At 34.4% G+C, this 22607-nt stretch overlaps 2 long non-coding RNA genes across 4 annotated transcripts in view; one reads left to right on the forward strand and one right to left on the reverse strand.

Moving 5' to 3' along the window:
* Positions 1–22607, forward strand: part of LOC127962288 (uncharacterized) — a 153310-nt gene that overhangs the window by 126719 nt on the left and 3984 nt on the right. For all 3 annotated transcript variants that reach the window (XR_008154543.1, XR_008154544.1, XR_008154542.1), the window contains one exon: positions 20021–20490. This is a non-coding gene — a long non-coding RNA (uncharacterized LOC127962288). The remainder of the gene's footprint in view (positions 1–20020; positions 20491–22607) is intronic.
* Positions 1–22607, reverse strand: part of LOC127962293 (uncharacterized) — an 86694-nt gene that overhangs the window by 59073 nt on the left and 5014 nt on the right. Inside the window, exon 2 of the long non-coding RNA XR_008154549.1 lies at positions 18199–18690. This is a non-coding gene — a long non-coding RNA (uncharacterized LOC127962293). The remainder of the gene's footprint in view (positions 1–18198; positions 18691–22607) is intronic.

Genomic DNA, 22607 nt, shown 5'->3' on the forward strand with positions numbered 1-22607 from the left:
GTGATCACGAGCGTCTGGAGTAAAGAGCTCAGAGAAAACGAATTTATTCCTGTTTTAAAGCTTTTAAAAATAAATTATTACAGCGATATCACACAATCAACCAATTAGAACACACCAAGAGCTAAATTAAGATGTTTTTGAACTGTTTGTGTGAAAATGAAATATTTGCAGCTGCCTATCTGAAATCACCGCCTCCGATCAGCGCGTACAGTGTCCAGTTCAAAACTAACGAATTTATTCTTGTTTAAGAGCTTTTTTAAATAAAATATTACCACAAATGCACACAATAAACCCATTGTAACACAACAAGAGCTAAATGCAGGTGTTTGTGACCTGTTTAAGTGTGCAAGACTATTTGAAAGCGCGACTGGCAGAATAACATATCTCTCGAGCTGCAGGATTCTGGCTTTCGTCGTACGAACGAACACATCACGGACAAGATTATTTCAAAACACATAATAGCTTGGCGACTATAAACGAAAACAGCCACGTGAACATAAACTGGATCTACTGGATTTGAATATTAAAGTGACCACATTTACCACTTGCTTCTGTCTTCAATTTTAATCTATATAAAAAAGGAAACTCATTCGACTTGGCTGCTTTTTTAATGTGTGCGTATTTATTTATTTATCTTTTTATACATTTTGTATAATTTCATAGTTTGTGTATTACAATTATAAAAACAAAAATAAAATTAGCCACTCACATAGAAATAGCTTAGGCCTTAACCTTTTTCTGACAGTTTTAGGGATTTTTAAAAATCCTAAAAAAAACTTATTTGTGCTGCAAATAATAATTTCAAACTCATTTGATACTGACCTATGACATCCTGTGACATTATATTTATTTTAATTTACATAATCTAATGGATGTAACAGTAAATCTGTTCAGCTCACAGATCAATACTAAGCTGTAATACAAGCAGAACTTTCACAAATGCTTATGAGTCATTTAAGGATTTGATAACACTGTAAAATAATGTCTAATTTGTTAACATTAGCAAATTCATTGATAACACTTTATAATAACTGCACTCATTATTAAATAGTCAGTTCATGCTTTATAAAGCCTTGTCCCAATATTAATAGTCAGTAGTAAGCAGTTTATAAATACAGCTATAAATAGCTTGTCCTTGGTTTATAAGCACATTTATTAAAAATGAGAGTAAGTTATCTTCCTATGAAAAATAAAAGATAAAAATAAACAAACAACAACACAGATTGATACAGAACTCAGAAATTTTATTGTGGATTTATGATAAAGCCTGCAAATGAATTCATACTCCTACTCATACTACTCCATACTCCTTTTTCAACATGATGCCAATATACTGAGATGTTAAATTGTGAATGGGTTTAGGATAGCTTAAATGGTGTTGCCATAGAGATTTATTAAAGTAACATAAAAAAAATACAATAGTTATTTTACTATATCTTTACAATTTTTCATTCTAAATCTTCATAATTTTTTATATAAGTAGAAGTCCTCATTTGAAGGAAGCACAGTAAGTTTCATAGCTTTATCACTTTCAAGAGCCAGCATAAAATTTAAACTATCATAACTTATAAATCAAGCTTGCAATTCTTAGTACCTATAATGGCCACCAGCGGGAGCTATAGGATTACTTTTAAATAATTATTGTAGAAACGAGTATGATTTAAATCATTTATAGAAATCTTTCAAAAAAAAATGAATTGTATATATTTTACTGATAAAATGACCCTCACTTAATTAGAATAACAAGCTGAAGTATTTTGAACTGTATATTAAGAATAATTCTTTATAGGCTTTATGGACAGATAACGTTTTGAGTGACTCTTGAAGGTTCAGCACCACATCTTCTTTTACCACTGTTTAAAGAATTAATCTTACAGAATAGGTGTGAATGAATTTTGGATAGCTTGAATGGTTTTGCCGTGATGTTTTTTGAAATAATAGTAAAAAAGGAACCAGTAAATGTCTTTTTATTTTTTTAAAGTGCAGCTTCTAAACACTTTAAAAAAAAAAATGTACACATAGAAGACCAGTCATTCTGAGGCATATTTCTTCAGAATGACTGGTCTCATGACCATAGTTTCATGACTATACAACACTATATGGATGATAGAAAATTAAAAAAAAACTATCATACATCTGATGTCACTCAGTCCCACTGTCACTGTGGGTAATGTGTGTGTGTGTGTGTGTTAAGTGAATTAGGTGTGAAACTATCAGGGTGCATTTAGTCTCCAGCGCCAACATTTTACAGAACTGCCACTTTCCTGGAGTCTCCAGAATTACTCGGTGTCGGACTCTGAGAGACTTAAGATTCCAAAAAATGATTTAATTAGAATACCATGAAGTATTGTGAAATACTATATATTAAGTCTTTATATATAGGCTTTATGCACAGATTAGAGTGACTCGTGAAGGACCAGCACCACCTCCTCTTGTTCGATGGTTTGAGGAATATATCTTCCAGAATCCAGGATTAAGATTTAGGAGCTCATTTTTATTCCACCTCCTTTCCTGAAAAGTCTGTCTTGCAGAATTGACTAAAAATTAATCTTCACATTAATTACTAATTATTTTGCAATTCTTTTTGTCAGTTCTTCTTGACCTGCTTTTTTCTTCTTCTTTTCTGACCTCATGACCCAGTCAGTATTTTTTGTACAATGGTCAAGTCTTAACTTATCCATTTCTGTATTGCATTTATGTTTGATATTTCTCATGGGTATTTCATAATTTTCGACCTTACAGTTTGAGTTAAAAGTCTATTTTAGCGCATTTCATCTGTAAAAGAAAACATGCCTAATAATTCTGCACACATGAATATAAGGAGTTTTTCTCTTCCAGCTTTCCTGGACTATTGTATAACACTCATAAATGATTAAATAAAAAATAATGGTAGTTATTAAGATTTATATGGTTTGGAATTGGTAAAATGTACTTGGAAAAAAAATCATAATAAAACAATGTTTTCATGTTTAAGTTTGGAATATTAACTGACATGAATGAATGCTATATAAATATTGTTCATGTTAACATAATGTTTATAAATGAAATCTTATTGTACAGTGTTACTAATATATATATTGTTCTGTGAATGTGATTTTAAAGTCTAGATGATTCGGATTAACCCTTTAACTGCCGTATCCTTTAAAACCTCACTGCCAGAGGGATATTGTGAATGCATGTGCCCGCTGGGCACAGTTTACCTGATGCCACCGGGGTGGCAATGGCATTGGTGGCTTGAGCCCGCCATCGCTGCTTGCAGCTATATTTTATTATTATTATTATTATTATTATTATTATTTCCAACGTCTCGGGGGCTTTTGGGGCCCTTAACGTGCTTAAAAAGTCTTGAAAATTGGCACACAGATTGGAACCTGCGGCCATTAGGGCCGGGCAGAGACTGATACACGGGCGTGGCACAGGGGCTCTACAGCGCCCCCTGGAATATGGAGGGCCATATATCATACATTCTTGCTCGTAGACGTATGAAACTCGGTACACATATAAATCTCATCAATCCAAACAACTTTTGTATTGCATATCATGGGCTCCGCCCAACAGGAAGTTGGCTATTTAGGGTTTAGTATTCAAATTTTTCGTCAAAGTTGTGGGGGCTTTTGGGGTCCTTAACATACTCAAAAACTCTTGAAAATTTGCGCACACTTTGGAATCTGTGGCCTTTAGGAGCCTGCAGAGGCTGGGACCCGGGCGTGGCACAGGGGCTCTACGGCGCCCCCTGGAACACAGTCAGAAATGTTGATGTATAGCTCACACATACTTGCACATATTCATATGAAACTCAGTACACATATAGATCTCATCGTGCCGAACAACTTTCGTATTGCATGTCATAGGCTCCACCCAACAGGAAGTCAGCTATTTAGAGTTATGTAAAAAGCGCATGCTCTGGAATTTGAAATACTTGTCATAGGTTTTTTTCTCGATTGCCGCCAAACTCGGTCAACATGATCTCAAGACACTGGGGATGAAAAATTGCCAGGGGATTTTTGATATCTCGAACGGTTTGCTCGTGGCGAGGCGTTGAAATTATGGCGAGAAATGAGAAACAGGAAGTGTCTAATACCATCCACATACAGTTCCTGATTTTAATCAAACTTCATCAGATTATTCGTTGTATGATGTCGATCGCATATATGTGACTATTAGGAGTCAAAGTTATAGCGCCACCAACTGGCAGAAGGAAGTGTGTCATTTTCAAAATGATTTGAATTCAGCATCTTATTATTACTCGATTTGCTTCAAACTTCATCAGAATAATGTTAAAACACAGCTGATATAAATCTGCAAGGGGGATATTGATATCTAAAAAATTGTTGGCGTGGCAACATGTCAAACTGGAATACTTCTCAGGTGATTTTGAGGCAAATAACATACTTAGAATTTCACAAAACTCTGAACACACATCAGTATTTCTGATAGGAACTTAAATTGTGAATGGATTTTGGATAGCTTGAATGGTTTTGCCGTGGTGATTTTTTTAAATGACCTTACAAAGGGAATCATTATTGTATTTTTAAATTGAAGCTTCCAAACACGTCAAAGAATTTTTTCATACAGATGAAAAAGTCATTCTGAGGAAATATGCATAGTTTCACGACTTTACAACACTGTATGGATAACAGAAAATTAAAAAAACTGTCAGACATCTCATCTCACTCTGTCCCTCTGTTTGAGTATATGTGCTTCAGACTTCCATTGTCTGAGAGAAATAGCGCCCCTACAGGTTCAATTCCCGGACTTTTACTTTCACTTTTAAATCGGTTAAAAATACAAACAAATACTTAGATTTAATTCACACTGACAAGCTAAACCAACATATCTGATTATTACCGGTTCAGGGCTCATGGATAAATTATTTCTGGCCAGAGATACGTGAGAAATAGGAGAGATGAATCACCGCTGTGATCACGAGCGTCTGGAGTAAAGAGCTCAGAGAAAACGAATTTATTCCTGTTTTAAAGCTTTTAAAAATAAATTATTACAGCGATATCACACAATCAACCAATTAGAACACACCAAGAGCTAAATTAAGATGTTTTTGAACTGTTTGTGTGAAAATGAAATATTTGCAGCTGCCTATCTGAAATCACCGCCTCCGATCAGCGCGTACAGTGTCCAGCTCAAAACAAACGAATTTATTCTTGTTTAAGAGCTTTTTTAAATAAAATATTACCACAAATGCACACAATAAACCCATTGTAACACAACAAGAGCTAAATGCAGGTGTTTGTGACCTGTTTAAGTGTGCAAGACTATTTGAAAGCGCGACTGGCAGAATAACATATCTCTCGAGCTGCAGGATTCTGGCTTTCGTCGTACGAACGAACACATAACGAACAAGATTATTTCAAAATACATAATAGCTTGGCGACTATAAACGAAAACAGCCACGTGAACATAAACTGGATCTACTGGATTTGAATATTAAAGTGACCACATTTACCACTTGCTTCTGTCTTCAATTTTAATCTATATAAAAAAGGAAACTCATTCGACTTGGCTGCTTTTTTAATGTGTGCGTATTTATTTATTTATCTTTTTATACATTTTGTATCATTTCATAGTTTGTGTATTACAATTATAAAAACAAAAATAAAATTAGCCACTCACATAGAAATAGCTTAGGCCTTAACCTTTTTCTGACAGTTTTAGGGATTTTTAAAAATCCTAAAAAAACCTTATTTGTGCTGCAAATAATAATTTCAAACTCATTTGATACTGACCTATGACATCCTGTGACATTATATTTATTTTAATTTACATAATCTCATGGATGTAACAGTAAATCTGTTCAGCTCACAGATCAATACTAAGCTGTAATACAAGCAGAACTTTCACAAATGCTTATGAGTCATTTAAGGATTTGATAACACTGTAAAATAATGTCTAATTTGTTAACATTAGCAAATTCATTGATAACACTTTATAATAACTGCACTCATTATTAAATAGTCAGTTCATGCTTTATAAAGCCTTGTCCCAATATTAATAGTCAGTAGTAAGCAGTTTATAAATACAGCTATAAATAGCTTGTCCTTGGTTTATAAGCACATTTATTAAAAATGAGAGTAAGTTATCTTCCTATGAAAAATAAAAGATAAAAATAAACAAACAACAACACAGATTGATACAGAACTCAGAAATTTTATTGTGGATTTATGATAAAGCCTGCAAATGAATTCATACTCCTACTCATACTACTCCATACTCCTTTTTCAACATGATGCCAATATACTGAAGATGTTAAATTGTGAATGGGTTTAGGATAGCTTAAATGGTGTTGCCATAGAGATTTATTAAAGTAACATAAAAAAATACAATAGTTATTTTACTATATCTTTACAATTTTTCATTCTAAATCTTCATAATTTTTTATATAAGTAGAAGTCCTCATTTGAAGGAAGCACAGTAAGTTTCATAGCTTTATCACTTTCAAGAGCCAGCATAAAATTTAAACTATCATAACTTATAAATCAAGCTTGCAATTCTTAGTACCTATAATGGCCACCAGAGGGAGCTATAGGATTACTTTTAAATAATTATTGTAGAAACGAGTATGATTTAAATCATTTATAGAAATCTTTCAAAAAAAATGAATTGTATATATTTTACTGATAAAATGACCCTCACTTAATTAGAATAACAAGCTGAAGTATTTTGAACTGTATATTAAGAATAATTCTTTATAGGCTTTATGGACAGATAACGTTTTGAGTGACTCTTGAAGGTTCAGCACCACATCCTCTTTTACCACTGTTTAAAGAATTAATCTTACAGAATAGGTGTGAATGAATTTTGGATAGCTTGAATGGTTTTGCCGTGATGTTTTTTGAAATAATAGTAAAAAAGGAACCAGTAAATGTCTTTTTATTTTTTTAAAGTGCAGCTTCTAAACACTTAAAAAAAAAAAAAATGTACACATAGAAGACAATTCATTCTGAGGCATATTTCCTCAGAATGACTGGTCTCATGACCATAGTTTCATGACTATACAACACTATATGGATGATAGAAAATTGAAAAAAAACTATCATACATCTGATGTCACTCAGTCCCACTGTCACTGTGGGTAATGTGTGTGTGTGTGTGTGTGTGTGTGTGTTAAGTGAATTAGGTGTGAAACTATCAGGGAGCATTTAGTCTCCAGCGCCAACATTTTACAGAACTGCCACTTTCCTGGAGTCTCCAGAATTACTCGGTGTCGGACTCTGAGAGACTTAAGATTCCAAAAAATGATTTAATTAGAATACCATGAAGTATTGTGAAATACTATATATTAAGTCTTTATATATAGGCTTAATGAACAGATTAGAGTGACTCGTGAAGGACCAGCACCACCTCCTCTTGTTCGATGGTTTGAGGAATGAGGCAAAAGTTCATAAGAGGGCGTGGAATAGGCACTCTATAGCGCCACCTTTTGTCAAAAGTGGGGGGGTTAGTTTTAGCTACAGACACCAAACTCAGTACAAAAATTGTTCTTATCAAGACGGACAACTTTCTAATTCACAGTCATCAGCTACGACCAACAGGAAGTCGGCTATTTTGATTTGAATGTGGATTATTTTTTACATTTAGCCGTGAATTAATGCATACTGCTCAGAGGAGAGTAACACTATACACACCAAACTTGGTCTACATGTTGAAAAAACATTGAGGAACTTAAATTGTGAATGGGTTTTGGATAGCTTGGATGGTTTTGTCGTGGTGATTTTTTTAAATGACAATAAAGATGGAATTATTAATTTTCCTGCATTTTTAAATTCCAAACACTTCAAAACCTTTTTTCATACAGAAAAAAAAGTTATTCTGAGTAAATATGCATAGTTTCATGACTTTACAACACTGTATGGATAACAGAAAATTAAAAAACTGTCAGACATCTCATCTCACTCTGTCCATCTGTTTGAGTGTGTGTGCTTAGACTTCCATTGTCTGAGAGAAATAGCGCCCCTACAGGTTCAGTTACCGGACTAAAAAAGGGAGGAGACTGTCTTTTGGTTTCGATTTTAAATCGGTTAAAATACAAATAAATACTTGGATTTAATTCACAGTGACAAGCTAAACCAACATATATGATTATTATCAGGTCAGGGCTCATTAATAATTGATGTGTGGTCAGTGATACGTGAGAAACACGAGAGATGAATCACCGCTCTGAGCAGGAGCGTGTGGAATGATGAGCTCAGAAAAAACGAGTCTATTCTTGTTTTATAGCTATTAAAAATAAAGTATTGCAGCGATATCACACAATTCACCAATTAGAGCACACCAAGAGCTAAATTAAGATGTTTTTGAACTGTTTGTGTGAAAATGAAATATTTGCGGCTGCCTATCTGAAATCACTGCCTCCGATCAGCGCGCACAGTGTCTCAGAGCTCAAAACAAACGAATTTATTCTTGTTTAAGAGCTTTTTAAAATAAATTATTGCCATAAATGCACACAATACATCCATTATAACACAACACGAGCTAAATGCAGGTGTTTGTGACCCGTTTAAGTGTGCAAGACTATTTGAAAGCGCGACTGGCAGAATAACATATATCTCTCGAGCTGCAGGATTCTGCCTTTCGTCGTAAGAACGAACACATCACGGACAAGATTATTTCAAAATACATAATAGCTTGGCTAATATAAACGAAGCCACGTGAACATAAACTGTTGAGAATTAAATCTGAAGTGGATCTACTGGATTTTAATATTAAGTGACCGCATATACCAGCTGCTTCTGTCTTCAATTTTAATCTATATAAAAAAATTAAACTCATTCATCTTGGCTGCTTTTTTAATGTGTGTACGTATTTATTTATTATTTTGCTCTAACAAGACTTAATCTATATTTAATTAAATCAATTACATTTTATTTTACATTTGATTTGTCCATTTCTGCATCTAAACGCCTAAAAACCTAAAACATGCTCTATTATACTATTGTTAGCAATTTCTTTATCGTCCAAGTTATCTGGTGTACACGCTTTTATTTTCATAATAAACTCGTTTGTTAGATTATACACAGTTATAGTGGTCTATAATAAATATTGACAGGTTTTATTCAAGATGTTTAGAATGATCGCCGTAGGCTAATTTTTTAAAATGTAAATCCAAAAAAAAAAAAAAAAAAAAAAAAAATTAAATAAATTAAAAACATTGGAAAAGAATAACTTGTACTTTTTTATACATTTTGTATAGTTTCATAGTTTATGCATTATAGTTATAAAAACAAACAAATTTAGCCACTCACATAGAAATCTTAGGCCTTATCCTTTTCTGACAGTTTTAGGGATTTTTTAAAATCCTAAAAAACCTTATTTGTGCTGCAAATAATAATTTCAAACTAATTTGATACTGACCTCTGACATCCTGTGACATGATATTTATTTGAATTTACATAATCTCATGGATGTAACAGTAAATCTGTTCAGCTCACAGATCAAGACTAAGCTGTAATGCAAGCAGAACTTTCACAAATGCTTTTAGGTCAATAAAATCATTACAAAACACTTACAAATCATTTAAGGGATTTGATAACACTGTAAAATAATGTCTAATTTGTTAAGATTAGCAAATGCATTGATAACACTTTATAATAACTGCACTCATTAGTAAATAGTCAGTTCATGCTTCATAAAGCCTTGTCCCAATATTAATAGTCAGTAGTAAGCAGTTTATAAATACAGCTATAAATAGCTTGTTCTTGGTTTATAAGCACATTTATTAAAAAGGAGAGTAAAGGGTCAGTTATCTTCCTATGAAAAAAATAAATAAAAAATAAACAAACAACAACACTGATTGATACAGAACTCATAAATGTTATTGTGGATTTATGATAAACTCAGCCTGTAAATGAATTCATTCTCCTCCAAGAAGACACAAGTAGTTCACACCAAACTGTTTTAACATGAAGCCATATACTGAAGATGTTAAATTGCGAATGGGTTTAGGATACCTTAAATGGTGTGGCCATAGCGATTTATTAAAGTAACATAAAAAAAATACAATAGTAATTTTACTATATCTTTAAAATTTTTAATTCCAACTCTTCATAATTTTTTATATACGTAGAAGTCATCATTTGAAGGAAGCACAGTAAGTTTCATAGCTTTATCATTTTCAAGAGCCAGCATAAATTTAAAACTATCATAACATATAAATCAAGCTTGCAATTCTTAGTACCAATAATGGCCACCAGATGGAGCTATAGGATTACTTTTAAATAATTATTGTAGAAACAAGTATGATTTAAATCATTTATAGAAATCTTTCAAAGAAAAATAATATGAATTTTATGTATTTTACTGATAAAATGACATTCACTTAATTAGAATAACAAGCTGAAGTATTGTGAACTGTATATTAAGAATAATTCTTTATAGGCTTTATGGACAGATACGTTTTGAGTGACTTGAAGGATCAGCACCACATCCTCTTTTACCAGTTTAAAGAATGTATCTTACAGTACAGGTGCGGATGAATTTTGAATGGCTTGAATGGTTTTGTCGTGGTGATTTTTTAAAATATTAGTAAAAAAGTAACCAGTAAATGTCTTTTATTTTTTTAAGTGCAGCTTCTAAACACTTAAAAAAAATTTACACATAGAAGACAAGTCATTCTGAGGAAATATGCATAGTTTCATGACTATACAACACTATATGGATGATAGAAAATTAAAAAACTATCATACATCTGATGTCACTCTGTCCCTCTGTCACTGTGGGTAATGTGTGTGTGTGTGTGTGTGTGTGTGTGTGTGTGTGTGTTAAGTGAATTAGTTGTGAAACTATCAGGGAGCATTTAGTCTCCAGTGCCAACATTTTACAGAACTGCCACTTTCCTGGAGTCTCAGAATTACAATGTGTCAGGTTCTGAGAAATCAAAGATTCCAAAAAATGATTTAATTAGAATACCATGAAGTATTGTGAAATACTACATATTAAGACTTTATATATAGGCTTTATGAACAGATTAGAGTGACTCGTGAAGGACCAGCACCACCTCCTCTTGTCCGATGGTTTGAGGAATATATCTTCCAGAATCCAGGATTAAGATTTAGGAGCTCATTTTTATTCCACCTCCTTTCCTGAAAAGTCTGTCTTGCAGAATTGACTAAAAATTAATCTTCACATTAATTACTAATTATTTTGCAATTCTTTTTGTCAGTTCTTCTTGACCTGCTTTTTTCTTCTTCTTTTCTGACCTCATGACCCAGTCAGTATTTTTTGTACAATGGTCAAGTCTTAACTTATCCATTTCTGTATTGCATTTGTGTTTGATATTTCTCATGGGTATTTCATAATTTTCGACCTTACAGTTTGAGTTAAAAGTCTATTTTAGCGCATTTCATCTGTAAAAGAAAACATGCCTAATAATTCTGCACACATGAATATAAGGAGTTTTTCTCTTCCAGCTTTCCTGGACTATTGTATAGCACTCATAAATGATTAAATAAAAAATAATGGTAGTTATTAAGATTGATATGGCTTGGAATTGGTAAAATGTGCTTGGAAAAAAAATCACAATAAAACAATGTTTTAATGTTTAAGTTTGGAATATTAAATGACATGAATGAATGCTATATAAATATTGTTCATGTTAACATAATGTTTATAAATGAAATCTTATTGTAAAGTGTTACTAATATATATATATATATATATATATATATATATATATATATATGTATATATATATATATATATATATATATATATATATATATATATTGTTCTGTGAATGTGATTTTAAAGTCTAGATGATTCGGATTAACCCTTTAACCGCCATACCCTTTAAAACCTCACTGCCAGAGGGATATTGTGAATGCATGTGCCCGCTGGGCACAGTTTACCTGATGCCACCGGGGGTGGCGATGGCATTGGTGGCTTGAGCCCGCCATCGCTGCTTGCAGCTATATTTATTATTATTATTATTATTATTTTTTTTTTTTTCAACGTCTCGGGGGCTTTTGGGACCCTTAACGTGCTTAAAAAGTCTTGAAAATTGGCACACAGATTGGAACCTGCGGCCATTAGGGCCGGGCAGAGACTGATACACGGGCGTGGCACAGGGGCTCTACAGCGCCCCCTGGAATATGGAGGGCCATATATCATACATTCTTGCTCGTAGACGTATGAAACTCGGTACACATATAAATCTCATCAATCCAAACAACTTTTGTATTGCATATCATAGGCTCCGCCCAACAGGAAGTTGGCTATTTAGGGTTTAGTATTCAAATTTTTCGTCAAAGTTGTGGGGGCTTTTGGGGTCCTTAACATACTCAAAAACTCTTGAAAATTCGCGCACACTTTGGAATCTGTGGCCTTTAGGAGCCTGCAGAGGCTGGGACCCGGGCGTGGCACAGGGGCTCTACGGCGCCCCCTGGAACACAGTCAGAAATGTTGATGTATAGCTCACACATACTTGCACATATTCATATGAAACTCAGTACACATATAGATCTCATCGTGCCGAACAACTTTCGTATTGCATGTCATAGGCTCCACCCAACAGGAAGTCAGCTATTTAGAGTTATGTAAAAAGCGCATGCTCTGGAATTTGAAATACTTGTCATAGGTTTTTTTCTCGATTGCCGCCAAACTCGGTCAACATGATCTCAAGACACTGGGGATGAAAAATTGCCAGGGGATTTTTGATATCTCGAACGGTTTGCTCGTGGCGAGGCGTTGAAATTATGGCAAGAAATTAGAAACAGCAAGTGTCTAATACCATCCACATACATTTCCTGATTTTAATCAAACTTCATCAGATTATTCGTTGTATAATGTCGATCGCATATATGTGACTATTAGGAGTCAAAGTTATAGCGCCACCAACTGGCAGAAGGAAGTGTGTCATTTTCAAAATGATTTGAATTCAGCATCTTATTATTACTCGATTTGCTTCAAACTTCATCAGAATAATGTTAAAACACAGCCGATATAAATTTGCAAGGGGGATATTGATATCTAAAAAATTGTTGCCGTGGCAACATGTCAAACTGGAATACTATACTTCTGTACTGCAGGTATACTTTCTACTGCACTTCTGTACCGCAGGTTTACTTTCTACTATGCTGCTATACCGCACGTATACTTTCTACTGCACTTCTGTACCGCAGGTATACTTTCTACTGCACTTCTGTACCGCAGGTATACTTTCTAAATCCCGCACCGAACCCTCCCCGGGCACCGCAGCATAAATAAACAGAGGGGAGGAGCCTAGACCCTAAATGCCTAGGAGCCTAAATGGTGTTTAGAAATAAAATTAGAGATTTTACTTACCTAACTCAGCCCGTGCCTCTCTCTCTGGGCCTCGCTGGTCTCCCTTTACGGAAAACCAAGGCTTGTGTACTTCTATATAGTTTAAAATCTCGACAACTTTCTGTGTCTTCTTCAGGCATGACTTGTGTAAATTAAATGTTTTCTTCTCTGAGCTCAATTTAATTTTTTAATTTTCTTTCTAAACACCATGTATGTAAGTGAAAAAGAAATAAATGGGTCTGTTAAGATAGTAACACAAAAAAGTGTGCACTAAAACAAAAAAAATAAACTTATAAGAGTGTAAGGGAAGATGAAAGAGTGCTTAAATTCAAAAAATGCACTTTTAAGTGCTTGATATATTCAAAAATAAACAAATTGGCCTCGGGCCTTCGAGGTGGCCTCTTCCTGGGCAGAGAAAAATTATGGGGGCAAAGTGAACGCAGACACTGTAGAACAAGCAGAAGCTCTTATCACAGCTGAATTGTTTGAGGAGGAAACAGTGCCACATCCACAAAGCCCAGGAAATCAGGGACCAGCGGGCCCTCACACATATGCGCAAGTGGCAGCCTCCAGAGCCCCAACTGCTACAGTAGCTCCCCCTACTAAAAAATTAAATTGAGCTCAGAGAAGAAAACATTTTTTTTTTTTTTTTTTTTTTTTTTATATTTTTAAATAAAAAAATAAACAAATTGGCCTCGGGCCTTCGAAGTGGCCTCTTCCTGGGCAGAGAAAAATGATGGGGGCAAAGTGAACGCAGACACTGTAGAACAAGCAGAAGCTCTTATCACAGTTTAAAATCTCATATTTTTGGCAAAAACAAATAGTTCAAAGTTAATGATGGATTATTTTATTACAAACTTACAGCTTTTTGCTTCACATGACGTTAATTGATGGACTGGAGTCATGTGGATTACTTGTGGATTATTGTGATGCTCATGTGGATTAATATGTGTTGTAAAATAAAACAAAGGGGTGCTAAAAACACAAATAAGTGTGTGAAAGTAAAAAAAAAATGGGTCTGTGAAGATAGTAACACAAAAAAGTGTACACTAAACAAAAAAATTAAACTTATTAGAGTGTGTAAGTGTACAGTGTCTGCGTTCACTTTGCCCCCATAATTTTTCTCTGCCCAGGAAGAGGCCACCTCGAAGGCCCGAGGCCAATTTGTTTATTTTTGAATTTTTAAAATTTTCAGAGCCTTTTCTTTGAATATATCAAGCACTTAAATGTGCATTTTTTTAATTTAAGCACTCTTTCATCTTCCCTTACACACTCTAATAAGTTTAATTTTTTGGTTTTAGTGTACACTTTTTTGTGTTACTATCTTCACAGACCCATTTTATTTTACTTTCACACACTTATTTGTGTTTTTAGCACCCCTTTGTTTTATTTTACAACACATATTAATCCACATGACCATCACAATAATCCACAAGTAATCCACATGACTCCAGTCCATCAATTAACGTCATGTGAAGCAAAAAGCTGTGTGATTGTAATAAAAGAATCCATCATTAACTTTGAACTATTTGTTTTTGCCTAAAATATAAAAAAAAATAAAAATTCAAAAATAAACAAATTGGCCTCGGGCCTTCGAGGTGGCCTCTTCCTGGGAAGAGAAAAATTATGGGGGCAAAGTGAACGCAGACACTGTAGAACAAGCAGAAGCTCTTATCACAGCTGAATTGTTTGAGGAGGAAACAGTGCCACATCCACAAAGCCCAGGAAATCAGGGACCAGCGGGCCCTCACACATATGCGCAAGTGGCAGCCTCCAGACCCCCAACTGCTACAGTAGCTCCCCCTACTAAAAAATTTAATTGAGCTCAGAGAAGAAAACATTTATTTTATTTTTTTATTTTTTTTATATTTTTAAATTCAAAAATAAACAAATTGGCCTCGGGCCTTCGAAGTGGCCTCTTCCTGGGCAGAGAAAAATTATGGGGGCAAAGTGAACGCAGACACTGTAGAACAAGCAGAAGCTCTTATCACAGTTTAAAATCTCATATTTTAGGCAAAAACAAATAGTTCAAAGTTAATGATGGATTATTTTATTACAAACACACAGCTTTTTGCTTCACATGACGTTAATTGATGGACTGGAGTCATGTGGATTACTTGTGGATTATTGTGATGCTCATGTGGATTAATATGTGTTGTAAAATAAAACAAAGGGGTGCTAAAAACACAAATAAGTGTGTGAAAGTAAAAAAAAATGGGTCTGTGAAGATAGTAACACAAAAAAGTGTACACTAAAACAAAAAAATTAAACTTATTATAGTGTGTAAGTGTACAGTGTCTGCGTTCACTTTGCCCCCATAATTTTTCTCTGCCCAGGAAGAGGCCACCTCGAAGGCCCGAGGCCAATTTGTTTATTTTTGAATTTTGAATATTTTAATTTTTTTGTTTTAGTGTACACTTTTTTGTGTTACTATCTTCACAGACCCATTTATTTTTTTTTACTTTCACACACTTATTTGTGTTTTTAGCACCCCTTTGTTTTATTTTACTAAACATATTAATCCACATGACCATCACAATAATCCACAAGTAATCCACATGACTCCAGTCCATCAATTAACGTCACGTGAACCAAAAATCTGTGTGTTTGTAATAAAAGAATCCATCATTAACTTTGAACTATTTGTTTTTGCCTAAAATATAAAAAAAAATCAAAATTCAAAAATAAACAAATTGGCCTCGGGCCTTCGAGGTGGCCTCTTCCTGGGCAGAGAAAAATTATGTGGGCAAAGTGAACGCAGACACCCGCTGGTCCCTGATTTCCTGGGCTTTGTGGATGTGGCAATGTTTCCTCCTCAAACAATTCAGCTGTGATAAGAGCTTCTGCTTGTTCTACAGTGTCTGCGTTCACTTTGCCCCCATAATTTTTCTCTGCCCAGGAAGAGGCCACCTCGAAGGCCCGAGGCCAATTTGTTTATTTTTGAATTTTTAAATTTTTCAGAGCCTTTTCTTTGAATATATCAAGCACTTAAATGTGCATTTTTTGAATTTAAGCACTCTTTCATCTTCCCTTACACACTCTAATAAGTTTATTTTTTTTGTTTTAGTGTACACTTTTTTGTGTTACTATCTTCACAGACCCATTTTTTTTTTACTTTCACACACTTATTTGTGTTTTTAGCACCCCTTTGTTTTATTTTACAACACATATTAATCCACATGACCATCACAATAATCCACAAGTAATCCACATGACTCCAGTCCATCAATTAACGTCATTTAAATTCTAAAACTTGTGTAATTAAAGGAATATTCCACAAAAGTTGCTGAAAAACGGACTAGCAGAAGCTCTTATCACAGCTGAATTGTTTGAGGAGGAAACAGTGCCACATCCACAAAGCCCAGGAAATCAGGGACCAGCGGGCCCTCACACATATGCGCAAGTGGCAGCCTCCAGACCCCCAACTGCTACAGTAGCTCCCCCTACTAAAAAATTTAATTGAGCTCAGAGAAGAAAACATTTATTTTATTTTTTAATTTTTTTTATATTTTTAAATTCAAAAATAAACAAATTGGCCTCGGGCCTTCGAGGTGGCCTCTTCCTGGGCAGAGAAAAATTATGGGGGCAAAGTGAACGCAGACACTGTAGAACAAGCAGAAGCTCTTATCACAGCTGAATTGTTTGAGGAGGAAACATTGGCACATCCACAAAGCCCAGGAAATCAGGGACCAGCGGGTGTCTGCGTTCACTTTGCCCCCATAATTTTTCTCTGCCCAGGAAGAGGCCACCTCGAAGGCCCGAGGCCAATTTGTTTATTTTTGAATTTTTAAATTTTTCAGAGCCTTTTCTTTGAATATATCAAGCACTTAAATGTGCATTTTTTTAATTTAAGCACTCTTTCATCTTCCCAGGAGCATGCATATGATGAAACTAGCTGTTTTAAAGCATATCTAGCACAGAACAGCGTTTCTGAGTGAGAATAGCATATTTCTAGTGGCAATGTAACTTTTCATGCAAAAGTGACCAATTCTACCTAAAATGCTCCCAGGAGCATGCATATGATGAAACTAGCTGTTTTAAAGCATATCTAGCTCAGAACAGCGTTTCTGAGAGAGAATAGCATATTTCTAGTGGCAATGTAACTTTTCATGCAAAAGTGACCAATTCTGCCTAAAATGCTCCCAGGAGCATGCATATGATGAAACTAGCTGTTTTAAAGCATATCTAGCTCAGAACAGCGTTTCTGAGTGAGAATAGCATATTTCTAGTGGCAATGTAACTTTTCATGCAAAAGTGACCAATTCTGCCTAAAATGCTCCCAGGAGCATGCATATGATGAAACTAGCTGTTTTAAAGCGTATCTAGCTCAGAACAGCGTTTCTGAGTGAGAATAGCATATTTCTAGTGGCAATGTAACTTTTCATGCAAAAGTGACCAATTCTGCCTAAAATGCTCCCAGGAGCATGCATATGATGAAACTAGCTGTTTTAAAGCGTATCTAGCTCAGAACAGCGTTTCTGAGAGAGAATAGCATATTTCTAGTGGCAATGTAACTTTTCATGCAAAAGTGACCAATTCTGCCTAAAATGCTCCCAGGAGCATGCATATGATGAAACTAGCTGTTTTAAAGCATATCTAGCACAGAACAGCGTTTCTGAGAGAGAATAGCATATTTCTAGTGGCAATGTAACTTTTCATGCAAAAGTGACCAATTCTGCCTAAAATGCTCCCAGGAGCATGCAAATGATGAAACTAGCTGTTTTAAAGCATATCTAGCTCAGAACAGCGTTTCTGAGTGAGAATAGCATATTTCTAGTGGCAATGTAACTTTCCATGCAAAAGTGACCAATTCTGCCTAAAATGCTCCCAGGAGCATGCATATGATGAAACTAGCTGTTTTAAAGCATATCTAGCTCAGAAAAGCGTTTCTGAGTGAGAATAGCATATTTCTAGTGGCAATGTAACTTTTCATGCAAAAGTGACCAATTCTGCCTAAAATGCTCCCAGGAGCATGCATATGATGAAACTAGCTGTTTTAAAGCATATCTAGCTCAGAACAGCGTTTCTGAGTGGGAATAGCATATTTCTAGTGGCAATGTAACTTTTCATGCAAAAGTGACCAATTCTGCCTAAAATGCTCCCAGGAGCATGCATATGATGAAACTAGCTGTTTTAAAGCATATCTAGCTCAGAACAGCGTTTCTGAGTGAGAATAGCATATTTCTAGTGGCAATGTAACTTTTCATGCAAAAGTGACCAATTCTGCCTAAAATGCTCCCAGGAGCATGCATATGATGAAACTAGCTGTTTTAAAGCATATTTATTTTATCTATTCTATCATATCTGTTTGCAGAAGTGTTATAACATTTTACATCTCATTGATTCAATGTTTTCCATTTTGTTCGTACATACACATCATTTTTTTACAATTTTGCCACATTGTGATTACAGTGAAACCTGAATGACATCTAAACTCTTAAAAACAAGTTTAATCATTTATTTTCAGTGTGTGTGTGTGTCTGTCTTTTGGATGTGTTTAAATGTCATCCATACATTCTGGTTGGCCGAGACCACCCCAGAGGCACAAAGGCCTATTAATACAAATAGAAATCCCACAAATTATCAAAACTGTGTAAAGTAATGCATAATTTCATTCTAAACAAGCATGCAAAATTTAAGAGAGATAGGGCAAAAAAAAAATAACAACAACACTTTAACAGTTATGTTTAAAAACACAGTGTTGTTTGAGTAAATGCAATTTATAACCACTAGATGGCAGCGGAAGACCACTAATGGGCTCATTCATCTAGTACAGTTTTTATGAATTCATGGCAAAACATTAATAAATTAACTGTTATAACATTTTAAATCTCATTGATTTGATGTTTTCCATTTTGATCATACAGATGTATCAGTTTTTACAATTTTGCCACATTATGATTACAGTTTAACCTGAAAATGACATCTAAACTCTAAAAAAGAGAAGACTTGCAATAAGTTTATTGTCACCTATCACTTATTTCAAATACCTATATCTGCAACAAAATGTTTGTGCATATATATGTGTGTCTTTGTGTGTGTGTGTGTATCTGAGTTGTATCTTTTTTTATTTTTTTCAGATGGAGATGTTTTCTTCCCTGAGCTCAATTTAATTTTTTTTTAATTTTTGGGTCTGTGAAGATTTTAAACTATATACAAGTACACAAGCCTTTTATCGCGACGTTTCGACAACCTTCTGTGTCTTCTTCAGGCATGACTTGTGTAAAATACATATTTTCTTCACTGAGCTCAATTTAATTTTAAAATTTTATTTCTAAACACCATTTAGGCTCCTATATACAAGCAGGGCCTAGGCTCCTCCCCTCTGTTTATTTTTGAATTTTTAAATTTTTCAGAGCCTTTTCTTTGAATATATCAAGCACTTAAAAGTGCATTTTTTGAATTTAAGCACTCTTTCATTTCACAGACCCATTTATTTCTTTTTCACTTACATACATGGTGTTTAGAAAGAAAATTAAAAAAATTAAATTGAGCTCAGTGAAGAAAATATGTATTTTACACAAGTCATGCCTGAAGAAGACACAGAAGGTTGTCGAAACGTCACGATAAAAGGCTTGTGTACTTGTATATAGTTTAAAATCTCGACAGCTTTCTGTGTCTTCTTCAAGCACTTAAAAGTGCATTTTTTTAATTTAAGCACTCTTTCATCTTCCCTTACACTCTTATAAGTTTAAGAGTCTATTTAGATGACTCTTAACCCATATGTATCTTTTTAGATTTTTTTCAGATGGAGACATCCAGTATGGTTTTCCGTAAAGGGAGACCAGCGAGGCCCAGAGAGAGGCACGGGCTGAGTTAGGTAAGTAGAAATCTCTAATTTTATTTCTAAACACCATTTAGGCTCCTAGGCATTTAGGGCCTAGGCTCCTCCCCTCTGTTTATTTATGCTGCGGTGCCCGGGGAGGGTTCGGTGCGGGATTTCCACGATGAATCGAACCGACAACCATACGGTTAGGAGTCAAACTCTCTAACCACTAGGTCGCGACATCAAACAAGTCAATACAGTAAAAAAATGAAAGAGAACACATTGTTTAGGTCTTAAATCTCTTAAAGCCATCAGAAAAAAATTAAAAAATTCAAAAATAAACAGAGGGGAGGAGCCTAGGCTCTAAGTTTAATTTTTTTGTTTTAGTGTACACAAATTGGACGATAAAGAAATTGCTAACAATAGTAGGACTATAATAGAGCATGTTTTAGGTTGTTAGGCGTTTAGATGCAGAAATGGACATAAAAGTGTACACTAAAACAAAAAAATTAAACTTATAAGAGTGTAAGGGAAGATGAAAAGGTGCTTAAATAAAAAAAAATGCACTTTTAAGTGCTTGATATATTCAAAGAAAAGGCTCTGAAAAATTTACAAATTGTCAATTTAATTTTTAAATTTTATTTCTAAACACCATTTAGGCTCCTAGGCATTTAGGGCCTAGGCTCCCCCCCTCTGTTTATGCCATGCCCGGGGAGGGTTCACTGCGTTCACTTTGCCCCCATAATTTTTCTCTGCCCAGGAAGAGGCCACCTCGAAGGCCGAGGCCAATTTGTTTATTTTTGAATTTTTAAATTTTTCAGAGCCTTTTCTTTGAATATATCAAGCACTTAAAAGTGCATTTTTTGAATTTAAGCACTCTTTCATCTTCCCTTACACTCTTATAAGTTTAATTTTTTTGTTTTAGTGTACACTTTTTTGTGTTACTATCTTCACAGACCCATTTATTTCTTTTTCACTTTCACACACTTATTTGTGTTTTTAGCACCCCTTTGTTTTATTTTACAACACATATTAATCCACATGACCATCACAATAATCCACAAGTAATCCACATGACTCCAGTCCATCAATTAACATCATGTGAAGCAAAAAGCTGTGTGTTTGTAATAAAAGAATCCATCATTAACTTTAAACTATTTGTTTTTGCCTAAAATATGAGATTTTAAACTATATACAAGTACACAAGCCTTTTATCGCGACGTTTCGACAGCTTTCTGTGTCTTCTTCAGGCATGACTTGTGTAAAATAAATGTTTTCTTCTCTGAGCTCAATTTAATTTTTTAGAATTAAAAGCTCCTCCCTTCTGTTTATTTTGTAATTTTTAAAATTTTCAGAGCCTTTTCTTTGAATATATCAAGCATCCTTAAAGTGCATTTTTTGAATTTTAGCACTCTTTCATCTTCCCTTACACTCTTATAAGTTTACTTTTTTTGTTTTAGTGTACACTTTTTTGTGATACTATCTTCACAGACCCAAAAATTTTATTTCTAAACACCATTTAGGCTCCTATATACAAGCAGGGCCTAGGCTCCTCCCCTCTGTTTATTTATGCTGCGGTGCCCGGGGAGGGTTCGGTGCGGGATTTCCACGATGAATCGAACCGACAACCTTACGGTTAGGAGTCAAACTCTCTAACCACTAGGTCGCGACATCGAACAAGTCAATACAGTAAAAAAATGAAAGAGAACACATTGTTTAGGTCTTAAATCTCTTAAAGCCATCAGAAAAAAAATTAAAAATTCAAAAATAAACAGAGGGGAGGAGCCTACGCTCTAAGTTTATTTTTTTTTGTTTTAGTGTACACAAATTGGACGATAAAGAAATTGCTAACAATAGTAGGACTATAATAGAGCATGTTTTAGGTTGTTAGGCGTTTAGATGCAGAAATGGACAAAAAAGTGTACACTAAAACAAAAAAATTTAACTTATAAGAGTGTAAGGGAAGATGAAAGAGTGCTTAAATTAAAAAAAATTCACTTTTAAGTGCTTGATATATTCAAAGAAAGCCTAAATGGTGTTTAGAAATAAAATTTAAAAATTAAATTGACAATTTGTAAATTTTATTTTTAAATTTTATTTCTAAACACCATTTAGGCTCCTAGGCATTTAGGGCCTAGGCTCCTCCCCTCTGTTTATTTATGCTGCCATGCCCGGGGAGGGTTCACTAAATTAACTTAATAACAATGGCAGGCTTGCTAGGATGCGGCTTTTCCAAGATTAAAAAGCACAATTAAATTAACTGTATTTTTTTGGAGTTGTCCCCCCACCACCCCACATTTCCTTCTTAATTAGGAAATTGGCCAATTTGTTTATTTTTGAATTTTTAATTTTTTTTATATTTTAGGCAAAAACAAATAGTTCAAAGTTAATGATGGATTCTTTTATTACAAACACACAGCTTTTTGCTTCACATGACGTTAATTGATGGACTGGAGTCATGTGGATTACTTGTGGATTATTGTGATGGTCATGTGGATTAATATGTGTTGTAAAATAAAACAAAGGGGTCCTAAAAACACAAATAAGTGTGTGAAAGTAAAAAAAAAAA

The sequence above is a fragment of the Carassius gibelio genome, chromosome B7, assembly GCF_023724105.1.
Source record: "Carassius gibelio isolate Cgi1373 ecotype wild population from Czech Republic chromosome B7, carGib1.2-hapl.c, whole genome shotgun sequence".
NCBI lineage: Eukaryota > Metazoa > Chordata > Actinopteri > Cypriniformes > Cyprinidae > Carassius > Carassius gibelio.